At 30.9% G+C, this 14,284-nt stretch overlaps 1 protein-coding gene across 2 annotated transcripts in view; it reads right to left on the reverse strand.

Moving 5' to 3' along the window:
• The window catches only part of LOC112464750 (mitogen-activated protein kinase-binding protein 1), a 44,525-nt gene extending 30,812 nt beyond the window's left edge, over positions 1-13,713 (reverse strand). For both annotated transcript variants that reach the window (XM_025031912.1, XM_025031903.1), the window contains exon 1: positions 13,547-13,713. The gene's annotated coding sequence lies outside the window, so the exon portion shown is untranslated. The remainder of the gene's footprint in view (positions 1-13,546) is intronic.
• Positions 13,714-14,284: the final 571 nt, after the last annotated feature.

The following is a 14,284-nucleotide window of genomic DNA, read 5'->3' on the forward strand; positions in this document are numbered from 1 at the left end:
GTGTGCTAACATGGCTGTGTCAGCTTAATAGACATCGACTAAAACCTTTTGAAGGTTACTCAAGAGAATTAACGTGACTATACATATATATGTTAAAGGTGGGTTCCCTAAACATACTCACATTAATATTTTGAAAACATTTTTTAATTTCTTAACGCACTTAATATTGTCTTTTTACTAACTTGTAAGTCTTCTTCAGCGATAAAAAGTATAAATCTATTATTGGAATCAGTAATGTATTAAATATCCGTAATTAAAACATAATAAAAAAATAATCATGACTAAAACATAATAAAACATCAAAATAAATATAATAAATGTCCAAACAATAAAAAATAAAAAATAAGAATTGGTAAATGTCTCTAAAAACAATGGCAAAAGGTCGGACTTTTTGCTATAAATTAAAAATATAATTAACTGTCTGAAACCATTACAAATTTTCCTACATATTAATTTGAGTCAAGAGAATCAAAAGGAAAATGTGAGTTCATGAAGTCATGATGTAAGTAGAGATATCATCGGTGTAAAAAAAATATTACATGCAGAAATGTGTATTGTGTATGTCGGTATTATAACTCACAAATTTCAGATAGAGTCCTAGATTAGTAGAGAGACGCGAACTTTATCCCCACTTTGCTGCCGTTGCCATCTTGTGCGTATACCCGTACGACGATTAATCTACTACGACTACTGTACTAGGACTGTAGCGCCGCGCCGCCACTATCTAGCCCACATGGCCGGCGTACGCAGTGCTGTCTACTAAACTAAGTATTTATTCTTCGTTGCAGTTCGATATCTGTATCAAAATAACACTTATACTATAATTTAGTGCTACGTATAGTGCTTTTAATCCTTTAACGTCCCCCCATCTCCCCGAGAAATTCAGAAATACTGAACACGGACAAATATGCTATTCTACGTATCACAATCATCTTTGATAGTCTATGTATTTCCTAACATAAACTCTCGTTGTCAAGATGAACTGACTAAAACACAAAACAAACGTAACTGCGAAATTTGTAACAGTTTACCGTAGCGTTGATACATTTCATATATTAATATAATATGCACGGACTCGACTTGTCATCGTCCATATATTTAGAATAGCCTAACTTTCTACCAAAAATTTAGAACCTGACTCTTTTGTCTGAAAAGCAATGACTTCGCATTCAAGACGGTATCGTATGACATTAAAAATGTTCTTCTTGAAATATGTAAAAACAAGTTGACGTGTTAAATCGTAAATGCTTATGACATGTTCTACAAACGTGAACGATTTTTTATGTCATTGCCTTTCGTCACAATGGCATCAATGTCAATCATTAATTCATAGCGGCCCATTTACCAAATGATCCATCACAAACGTCGTCGTTTTTTGTTTGGGAAGCAGAATACGCGCGAAACACTTATTCGGTTCACTAGGTCAAGTAATTGCACGTATTAATTTCTCAATGATGACATTATGTGTAGCGCGTTTTGAGAAGGTCAAATACATATTAACATCCGGTCCAATGATCGACGTCCGTTTAAATATGCATCTCCCGAGCACATGCGACAATTCGAAATTATTACATCGTCTTAGACAAAAGTAAAATTTGAAAGAATTTAATTTTTCAAAACATTTAGTCAATAATCTTATTTCTGTCTCAATATTCGCTAAGTAAATGCTAAATTACAATATATATAGCTATTGATAAAATTATTAGACACCCTTGTTTCTTCTGAATATCTTGGAACAAATGAACTTTTCTTTTACGTGTTGTTTTCAATCTATTGACTTTGTGAATAGTTCAAACACGTGAGGTACAAAGTTCATTAGCTTTCTTAGGCATTAGCTTTCAACAGCAATATTACTGAGAAAAATGTTTATTTCGTATTTCGACTTCGATTAATACGAGCACGATCACCATCTCTTTTTATAATACATTTTTACCATCTATGAACAAGACGCTATATATCCGTGCGGTAAAAGTCTTTGTTTTTATTCTCGACGGCTCGATCAACTTTTCTTTAGCTCATCGTCACCTGAAAAATGGTGTCCACGAAGTGTATCTCTTAATAGGCCGAAGAAATGATAATCAGGGGACGCCAGATTCGGATTATGAGAAGGATGAAAAAGAACACGTCATTGTAGTTTGGCACGTGCCTTTCTCATCCGCAAACTAGTGTGGGGTTGTGCGTTGTCATGAAGAAGAAAAACCTCATTCAGGTTTTGCCAGGTTGAATTTTATATGAGTGACAATGAGTTAATGAAAAGCATTGATCGAGCCCTCAAGAATAAAAGCAAAGACTTTTACCGTACGGGTATACAGCGTTTTATTCACAGATGATAAAAGTGTATAGAAAGAGATGTGGTGATTACGTGGAAAAATATAATAAATGCATGTAAAATTAAACTCATGTAAACACCAAAGTTCCAGGAATAAAATTTTCAGAGAAAAAAATTAGGTGGCATTACTTTCGTATCGACCCTCGTATATGTAAAGAAAATATTGATAACAATAAAAAAAGTGACTGACACAATCGTCCAAAATGTTGCTCATTTTTCTATTCTTATTAAGTAGGTATACCTATGCCATCATACACATGATGAGGTTCACAATTCGATAGAAAAGAGGAAGAAATGTGCAGCTGAATATATATGCACGCAAAAAAAGCAAGAAGATAGATGTAAATATACATATATACTTATCGTATGTTACTTGACGCTTCGGCGCACTGCATGACGAAAGAAAGAAAAAAGAAATGTTCGTGTATCACTATAAGTGTCTTCGTTCCCAACTCGTGTAATATTATTCGCAGCTTCATCTGATAAAAGATCTTGGCAACAATAGAACGTAAGATGAATACAAATCTGAAGCTACTTTCTTACGATCTCGCGTACATTCCGTGGCGAAATGCACCGTAACATTAAACCGTTCGTGATCACTCACGAAAAATTTCCGACTATTCGATTATAATTTAAAATGTAATTCAATATATTATAGTGCTGGATTCTGTGTGACCGTCGACCGTAAAATTTAAATGTTTAAAAATTATCTTAAAAAAAATTAAGTATAACATCCATAATTATTCTATCATAATATTGATTAAATGCTTTCGTTGATGTTTTAAGCTCTAGTAGTTTTTTGCGTTAAATACCTTGTTTTGTGTTATTGTTCATTTTCTTTGGTTTCATCAACTTTTGCTCCTTTGGAATTCATCTGTTCTGTTCATAAAACATATGAATAAATGTATTCTGTGAATAAAGATTCACAGAATACATTTTCAAAAAAGACGATTTATATGAAGAAAAAAAAACATTTTTTAAATCACTTTTCTGAATTTTTAATATGTTGTAGTACTTGTATGTCTAATAAAAAATTTCAAATGTTATCAACTTTCTATGATTAGTTTTTGAGTTATATATAGGCATTTGAAAGTCGCATTTCAGACCGTCCGTACGTTTGTCTACATGAGTTTGCACTTAATATAGTGAAAGCACAAGTAAAAGCCGAAAACCTTCATAGAAGAAATGCAATATGGAATTAATTGAATGAAAATCATGCATCCCATTTTTCTAGACTTACAAGGGAACGTTTGGAACTATCCCTCACCGATTTTTTGATGAGCTTTGGATGTGTAGAGTTATAGCGAAAAATAAGAGACACGTATTTTTTTTTATCAGTTTCGAAGCATATTTAGGGGTTGAAGTAACTCCTCGAAAGCAATTCCATATATTTGATTATGAGTAAATATCTCTGAAATCTTGAGGTATGTAAAAAAATGTATATGAAAAACTATATTAACTGTTATACACTATATTAAGTGCAAAATCATGTAGACAAACGTATAATACGGATGATCTTGAACGCAACTTTCAAGTGTCTATAACTCAGAAACTAATCATAGAAAGTTGATAAAATTTAGAACTTTTTATCAGGGAAGAGAGAACATTAAAAACCCTTCCCTTCCTGGAATTAAATCGACGCGATTTAATTATCTAAAAACTGTAAAGAATTTATTGCGAAAAATAATATTGAGCTGCCTAAGATCTAAGCTTAGACCGAAAACGGCTTGTATCTAATTCGATTGTATCATAGCGGTCTTGTTTTCTGTTATTATTTATTTCACGTCGTCTGAGAAAGACGTTTCAAACTATTTAACCAGTTATTGCGATAAATATTACCACATGCCTCAGTAGCTAAATTGGTACGACACCCTTCATGGAACGAGGGAAGTTCCAAGTTCGAATCCTGGCTGAGGTAACATTTTTCGCAATAAATTCTTTAGTTTTTAGATAATTAAATCGCGTCGATTTAATTCCGGAGAGGGAAGGGTTTTTAATGTTCCAACGATAACTGTGTTTCAAGTCCGACTGTGATCGGCGCGCAGTAATAAGTTGGAATATATATGTATATGTATAATATTATAAAATAATACATATACACGGAAATTAAATATTGAGCTGCCTAAGATCTATTATGCTTTTGTTAGACCGAAAACGGCTTGTAGCTTATTCGATTATATCATAGCGGTCTTGTTTTCTCTTATTATATGTATACATATATATATATATATATATATATATATATATATATATAGTTCCATAATTATAGCGTTTATTATTTTTATTAGTGTTTTAGGACAAAATTTTAATGATATTAATCGCCGGAACACTTTTTATAAACATGAAAATACAATGGTTACGCACTCTTCAAAAATAAGCAGAAACTCTAATCAGAATTATCGAATTCTAGAGTATTAACTCACTTCATGATACAATTCCACCGAATGTCGTGCTTGCGGCAAAAATTAAAATTGTTTAAAAAATGTTTATAAGGTGGAGCAATAATATTTAAATGTTGTCAACCGCAGAACTCGAACTGAACAAGCCAGAACTACTGTCAAAAGTATCAGAAATTGTCAGCACAAGTGTCGTACTGCTACGAATATTCAAAACTACGTACAACATTATTAATCGTTAAAATTTCATCCTAAAACACTATATAATTATAGAACTAGCCTAGAATTAACGAAAATCCCTTATCTCGTAATATTCTATGGTTTCTTGTGCTTTAGAGGAAAATAAGCTATGATGAAATTAGCACATTTTTCATTTTCGATTTTTTGGATTTAAAAATGTGAAACTTTTTTTGTTTATCAAAAACTGTAAAACTAAAAAAAAGTGCTACTAAAACTGAAAAGTGCTACTAAAACTATCATTTAAAAATTAATAACATGTCAACTTTATAGATACAGTCTTCTTCAAAAACAACATTACCTTAAAACACATGGATAATACTAATTTAAAAATCTGAAGAAAATTAAATCCAAAAATCTAAAATAATCACATAGAAAATTGCATTTAAAGTGTCGAGACATACCAGGAAATGTTCCCATAGCTCCTACGGCCGTTTATTTCACTCCCTAGATAGTTATCCGGTTGTGCAAAAATCATTTGCATAACAATGACGTGCGACTGCGTGCCGAACGGTCTAAACGGTTGTAGCCGAACGGTAAAACATACGAGAGAAGAACGTACGTGTGGAACGAATAACGCATTATTAAAATCTCATGATATGCTGTGGACATCAGTATATATCGCGTGACAAACTTCATCTACATTCGTTATATGTAAAATTAATAATAACATTAATATCTGTAATCTAATATTTGTTTGCGGATTAGTACAAAGTTTACGTGATAGTACAGTATATATTGTACGGCGATAATAAATCAACACAGCAAAAGAGACTAAGTACCAAAGTAAATTAAAAATTAAAGACAAATATTTTTTTATTTAAAATGTTTTGGCGGACGAGAAATTATATAGAGAAACCTTGCGCGTCTTGCAATGCTTGTATATATAATGACAGTGTCGCGATTTGCAGTATTCCATTTGCAGCCAACGAGTAAACATTGGAGATACCATATGCGCTATGTGTATTAGTTTTAAGCAACAGACTGTAGTATATAAGATTTCTATAGACAAAAGATGTAAAACCAGTTGAAAGTTACAGAATATGAAGAATAGTACTATAATATAGAGCTAACTGATATATGAGAAACTATAAAGAAAACTATATAAAGAATATATATGGGGCATTCCATGTAAAATCGACCTGGGTTTTGTTTCAAAAAAATTTGAAAAAAATTCTGAAAAATCCTGTTATTCATATATAAAAATGTTCAAGCAACAGCCTATACAGTTGACTGACTTATGCTTCTAATTTTTTCAATGTTTTTTTCGAACAAAGCTTGAAAAAAGCTCGAAAAAAAATAGAAGCAAACGCCGGTCCACTCTAGGTCAAGACTTAAAAATTGTGATATTTGATATAAGATTTTTGAGAATTTTTTCAGATTTTTTAATTGTGGCCAACAATATGTCGGTTTGAAAAATTATAAATAAATCAAAATAAAAAAAATCTAAAAAAAATTCTGAGTACATTTTAGAGTTGGAACAATAACATAAAACGTGCAGACCAAATCCGAGAGGTCGAGGGTCAAACCCAGGTCGATTTGGCGTATGGAATGCCCCATATGTAAAGAAAAATCGATTTGCTAAAGTAATGTAAAAGAATTGGTAATATATTTCTGGCTATTAAGGGAACCACCTGGTTTGGACGTTTGGAGCGCTAAAAAATAACAATTTTTATACTTTTTTAAATGCTATCTTTTAGTGCTATCAATTTTATGTTTGTACGCAATATTTTATTTATACTTTATAGAATATCCATGAATTTTGATATACAAAAAGCATATAAACGTGTCGAGATATCTACACGGGCAGTAGACGTGTCCACACTAATTTTGTGAAATTGCTGACACTGCAAAGTCAAAACAAGTCACTTGAAATAAAGAAAAAACCAAGTTGATTTGTGATTAATAATGATAAACGCATAATACGCTAAATCTATTACCTAAAATTATAAAAAATTGCGAATTGTTAAAAATATGCCATTATAAAAAAAGTATATCTTTATACTATTATTTTTCCCATTAAATTGTCAAAACAAATATTTTTCAAAAATTTATTCTTTTGTTAAGTTTAGCGTACGGAGAAAATAGTTATAATTTATATGTCAAAAGCCCAAATCATTGCATTGACAATGAGTTTTCTCTCTACACTGTCAACAATTTAACAAAATCAGTATGGACACGTCTACTGTCCATGTAGATAATTTTATATTATTTTTGTATATCATAACTTATATAGATATTCTATAAAGTATAAATAAAAAAATTAAATATATGTACAAACATAAAGTTGATAGCATTAACTGTTTTTTTTTAAGTATATAAAAATTATTATTTTTTAGCGTAGGAATCTTCTTAATTTAGGGCTACTATAAAGTCGCCGAGGTGATACAGAACAGAGATGTGGAGGGAGGAGGAGAAAGGGAGTATATAAAATCGTTTATATCACACGTTTTACTTTAAATTAGACACACTTTGTCTTGATATTACAGCACAATAACATTAAAATAAAGCTAGTACACATTAAAATTAAAAAATAAAAAATATTTCTCAAACAAATTAACAACAAACATTTACTGCTGTGAAATTTATCGTCATTTTAAAAGACTAAATTTAACTCAAAAAATTTTCACGTTTTTTTGTACCAGTCATACTTTTTAAACGATTTAACATATTTTAATAAATCCTTATTTTTCTTTAGATAATTGTAGAATTCTGAGCAAGTTATCTCAAAATTATAGAACACAAAATTTTGTGTTTGATACATATGATTGGAAAATCTAATTAAGTAGGTACAATAACATAACAATAATACGGTGGATCGGAACCTCGAAATGGTAGCTCTGTATACGAAGAGGACTATGGGCGGTTTCACGAAAATACGGGGGTTCAAATACGGAATAATCTCGTATATACAGGACGTATGGCAGCCCTATACTTTAATCTAACATAATTATAATCAAAAACATTTTTCCTATGTTGTGATAATAAATATTTGTGATAATAAACATATACATTTGTGATAATAACATATATAGATATATAATAAGTTGTGATAATAAACATTTTCTTTTATTTTTTAAATAACTTTTATCGCTCGAGAAAAATGCGTTTCTTATATTAATAAGAGCATTTGCTTATCTTTATTCAAATTTAAATTTGAAATTTGATAACGAATGTTAAACAATCTGATAACAAGTGTTAAGCAAACATTGTCTATTATTGGATAATGTAAAAGACGCTGCATAAACTTGGCGGTTTTAGTTTGTCCGGATAAACTTCCGAAAACCTCCCACACCCGATTTTGATAAAATTTTACAGGTATGTAGTACCCACTAAATATAGTCGAAACCTACAGTGTTAAGTTCTGCAAATGCTTAGTTTCCGAGAAAAACAAATTTAATTTTTCGACAAAATTAACGTCTTTCATGTTCTTGTAATAAAAAAATATATATATATATATCTCACTCTATGAATTGAGAATAACATTAGAAAAAGATAACCAATTGTTATGTGGGTGCAGGAAAAGTGCATGCGTGGATGCAGTAGGTTCCGCCCCCCTGCGGGAGGCTCCACTACCGTTAAACTAGACACATAAGGCCATTGCACATAACAAAGTTTTAGTCATAATCATAAGGCTGTAAGAAAATAGACCACGCACAGTCGATTATTCTCCTTGAGTTCGAAGAATAATCGAGTGTGATTGGTCTTATTTTCTTACGGCCTTACAATTATGACTAAAACTGTTACGTGCAATGGCCTATAGAGTATACCTTGCAAAGTACATGCGTGAACTTTCTACGCGTGGAAAGTTGTAAACCCATGTGGCACCCCTGCATTGGGCGATATGGAGTGGACTTCGTTTCGCGTGGAAAGTTGTAATGAGTCTATCACATATTAAATCATAATTTTATAAAAATTAAAAAATAATTAAATAAAAATTAAAAAATGCTTAAATTTTTAATTTTTAATAGATTTATGTCTTCAACCAGAATATACTTCTTTAATATCTGAAATTAATTTTGAAAAAGATTTAAATTATGTTTGACTACATACAACTTTATTTGAACATTTTATGCCTTTATCTTTCTCGGTAAAAATCCATTTAAGGGTATTTATTTGGAGGCCATTTGAAACATTTCCACCTGCAAATAATACGTAAATTGGGCGTTGGAGGTTTTCAGAAGTTCATCCCGAATTTTTATTAGAGAATTTTTATTTGAAACAAAGCCAAAATTGTCAGTAATTAATGACATTTTTGACAAAATGTCAGGTTTATATACAGCACACAACTGATAGAACGCTATAAAAAGTATGTTGACAAATATAAAATTATGATTAAAAAGTAATGTAGATAATGATTCTGTCGTCAGCATTTTTTGAATAAGAAAAAATAATTGCCTTTATAGTTTCTGATTGAATTTCGCATAAACACAACAGGTTTGTCAATTTGCAGACAAAAGAAATGCCACAGTTTGTAGCGAAATATTTTGTGCAATAAGTTGCACGAATTTTGTTGTTTCACAAACATAAATCTAAAAAGACAAATACATTATAGATATCTCGTGTTATAGATCTCACTGATTTATAAACGATCAAGGCTAAATATCATCAATATCATCTAACATATCAATAGAGGAATAATATCAAATTATTTGATTATTATAGTGCTGCCAGACACGGATGCAAATGGAATTAATTACGAACAGATAATAATAGATATGCGCGCATAATGGATGGTAAACTGCATTATCGCATTACGTTATATCGTAAAGCAGCTACATAAACCTCTCTCTAATGATAATTCCTCGGAGATTATGAAACTTCTAGATTACGTTATCAGTAAAAACCCGACTTTTTATTTTATACAAAAATAAAACTTTATAACAGCTAACTTTTATTTTGTTTGTATCTCTTTGTGTTGTCTTTTGTTTTGTTAGTTACCTCGAAAAAAAATTAGAAATCGTATTACAAATTTTTATAAAGTTGAGTATCAAGCTATACATCGCCTCTTTTCCGAGCCTTAAAGGGTATCTGATCACAAATATCTCTGGTCTCCAATGTTGTCAGCTATTGCATAAGAAGGCGCAGTCTATCTATATTAGTCTACGAACGGACTTCATCAGAAAGCTTAAGTCAATGGTTCAATTCTCACTTAAGTATGTACTTTAAAGTATGTATTTTTTGTAAGTTTTTGTTTCAATCATTATCTGTAATGTCAAAGGTATGTGTTTATTTAAAACAATTCACTAATGTATAAAAATTAATAAATTATGTTTTATTCTTTATAGATTTATGAGAAAATCTAATTTTAAATTAACAATTGGCCAAAGAATATTTAATGATTATCCAAAAACTGGAAATATTTCCTGTTTCTTAGTTCTTTCCATAACAAACATCAATTAAAATAAAATTACAAGTGCATGCTCTGATAAAGACCAAATATGGCACGAAACGTAGGCTAGTTAATTGTGGTTTAATAAACGCTAGTCTTTTTTCAAAATATTTTCTAATATCCTTTATTGCTCGAAAAATTGGTCGTTCTTCCATATTATTTTACTTTTGCTTTGATCAAGCGTTAATAAGTTTCTTTATTGTTAAAATAAATGTAACTATAAACTTTTTCAAAGTTTACAATTTGTATAGACACCAAATATAAAATACTACACCTTTTTTCGAATAAAGATAAATATCGTAAAATTATGTTTTTGTAACATTATTACTTTTAACATACTTTATGGAAAGCATGGCATTTTGCCGTGCGTGATTGAATGTATCTGATATAGTATATGAAGAAGCGTGTTGCGCACGCAATTGCAATTATTACCTGCGACCATTCCCGTAATCTTGATAATATAATTAGATTATATTATTTTCTTGTTCTTTTTATCTCAGCAGAAGAGACAGTTATTCATGAAATTAACATTCCAAATTACAATAAAATATGATTATTAAGATTGCTTTAATAAACATTTCTTTCAACTTGTACTACGTTAAGTTGCAGTTGTTTCTACATTTAAAATAAGACAGATGAATCAATAAATGAATACTTTATTAGCTTCAGCTATCATTTGTACGTACATCATTTGTACAGACATTAGCGAAAAAGATAGAGGAAGGTGAGTGGTGGAGGAGGGGAAGACAAAAAAAGAAGATTTGAGCAGAAAAGGAAAACGGAGAACGAGGAGAGAAGGGGAGGGGGGAGAGAGAGGGACTGGAGGGGGAGTGAGAGAGAGAGAGAGAGAGAGAGAGGGGAGGAGGAGAAGAAAATGAAAGAGAGGGGACAAAGGGAAGGAAAGGGTAGAGAACAAAAGGAGGAGGGAGAGAAGAGAGAAAAGAAAAAATAAAAGGAGAAATTGGAAAAAAAAAACAGAAGTCTATTTGTTATCTACTAAAACAAGTCCAATAGTTATTTTACATTCTTTCCTTTATTTATATAGAAATTACGATAAAAGTTATTTCAGATTAAAATTAAAAAAATAATAACTAAAATAAATTGTACATAATTTTTTTATTATAGAATATCCTTTTTGTTCTTTTTCATTCTGTTTAACTTTTTATCACAGACTATTCTTATCTTTTATTGAAAGCGTGCGAGTGTTGTTGTTGAAGAAAATACAATTTGATGTAAAAATTTGGAACAAAATAAAACCACTTTACTATCCAAATCCTAAAAAATCTCTAATAAGGATGAATGATGCCTATTGATTAACAGTAGATAGTCAACAACAAAAAGATATCACCTAACAGATGATTTTCCTCCTTATAAGTCGATGATTAATAAACATAAGAATGCGATACAGAACTATAAAGGACTATAATGGTGGTACTTATAATGGCTGATTTAACTCTAGAATTTACTATATTTAGAATTTATTTATCTCATTCTGTCTTCTTGACAATTGCGCATTTTTGAACAGTATGCATTTATCGAATTGCCAAATCTATGTCATCGGTTTAGAAATTTTAAGAGGGTAGACAAACCTTGACAAGCGAAAAAATTGATGTTTCTTTTAAAATTAAATATTTAAAAAATAGGAAACTCTGAGTATTTAAAACTTTGGTACATGATTCTATATGTCTATATTCTTTTATGATTATTATAAAAAAAAATAATATTAATAATAACAGGAGCTATTGGTAATGAAGGGAAGCAGTTCAGTACCTGTAGATGGACATAAAATCTCGAAAACAGCTCCGATTTCTTTCAAAAATGTTTTACATGTTTGTTAGAAACATTATCTAAAATGTGTCAAAAGCAAAATTTGAAAAAATTTTAAAAAATATATTTTAGTTGCAAAAAAGTGCAAAATTACATGTTTTTTCAATAAAATTAAAAAAAGTTTTAAAATTTTGCTTTTAACATATTTTAGACACTTTTCTAGATTATGAATCCCCGTTTTTTTATTTTGTTTTAGATTTGTCGTTACTCCGAAATCGTCTACCACTGGCTATTGAATGGAAAGAACTTTCCCTTCATTACTAATAATTCCCGCTAATATTAATATTTTTTAATGATTTTTTTTTTATAATTATAACAGAATATAAAATTATGTGCCAAAGTTTCAAATCTCAATTCTTTATTTCTCAAATATTTAATTTAAGAAAAAGAGTATATATATTTTTGTTTGTCAAGGTTGTCTACCTCCTTAATGTATTATCGTTTTAAAGTATGATTTTAGGAAACAAACGTGTACAAACGTATACAAACAGACTTGAAACAACACCGACAACGTGTTATTAAAGAGTGAAAAAAACCAAAAGATTAATAGAGAGTGAACACCAAACGTTTTTTAAGCAGCAACTCATGACTGAAAATATCACGTTTCTTCTCTATATTACAATAATTGTACAAGAATACAAAAGTAAACACATATCATAGTGTGTCGATAAATCATCTCGATGACAATTTAAATATACCATTCAAATTGCGTCAAATTTCACGCAAACTCGATGCATTTTGTCGAAAGACATAATTTTAATCACTTATTATAATATATCGCCAATTATAGTGGCTTTGAATTTGAAATTCGTTTCAAAAACACTTCTGATATAACTTCATTACTGTAGCGCAAAAACGCAACATTTCCGGATGAGTTGCCACTTAAAAATTGTTTGTGATTAGTCACCCTCTATTAACCTTTACACATTATTGGTGTTGTTTCAAAACACTCTGTATATAAATATCAATGTCAAATTTAAAACTATTAGAAGAAGATATACTTTCAATGGTCATTTATCGGGGAGAGCATTCTTTGTAATCATCGGCGGTTCTGTTTATCCATTAAATATGCCTCCGATCGACCAAGCACGTCGCTTCGTCGTCGTAGGAACGATAGGATTGATAGGAAGCGTCTGCGACGTGACCGATGATGCTCCGCGAATCGAGAATTCGAAACACGACGTAACGAGAGCGCGAGATACGCGAATGGTAACGAATGCCGGTTCGAACAATGGAATTAGAGAGGAAAAAGAGAGCGACAGAGAAAAAGAGAGATACGGGAGAATGTCGTCCGACGTGGAGCAGCGCGTTAACCACACGCTTAGAGGTTACGTTTTACGAATAGTGATCGTTGTCGGAACTCACCTGTCGATTTCTCGATGAAATGCGAGTACCGCGTTCCGCGACAATAGACCGGAGACCGGGTAGCAAAATCGCGAAAAGGAGCCGATAAAACGACGGAAATTCAACAACACGATAACACGACACAACCACCTACATAAATCATAAAACAGACTGAGCCAAGTTCAGCAGTCAGCACTTGGCTCGTCGACGGTTTGTTCGCTAGATGTCTCGCAGAGAGTATGCACCGCTGCCGTCATCTGCCAGCCGTCAGCGATAAGCCGATATAGATATCGCGATAGATATTGCGAATTGCAGCGGGACAGACGGGACTTTTGAATAAGTGTTCTCCATAGTAAGACCCTGCGCACAATGCACATATTAGAAATAAGAATAAATATTAAATGTTAAGAAACGAAATTAGAAATAATAATTAAACGTAAAGCATAATGGAAAAGAATAAAATATAAGATATAAATATATAGGAGCATTCCTACATTTCTATATTCTAATATTTAATATTTATTACAGGATTATTTATTACATTAACCCTATAAGCGCGTAATATTATTTAATATTAAGTAATATTTTAGGCGTAATCTTAGAACATTAAATACAATATTCTAGTAATATTAATAAATGGATATATGTCTCCTTAAATTCAACTGTGATTGAACAATTTCTTAAGGCTTAGTTAGCTTTATATGCGATCAAAATTATGGATCTTTGATCGCGTATAAAGCTGGGTCTAATCAACCAAAT

The sequence above is a fragment of the Temnothorax curvispinosus genome, unplaced genomic scaffold (genome assembly GCF_003070985.1).
Source record: "Temnothorax curvispinosus isolate PA1 unplaced genomic scaffold, ASM307098v1 QBEX01014555.1, whole genome shotgun sequence".
Lineage (NCBI taxonomy): Eukaryota > Metazoa > Arthropoda > Insecta > Hymenoptera > Formicidae > Temnothorax > Temnothorax curvispinosus.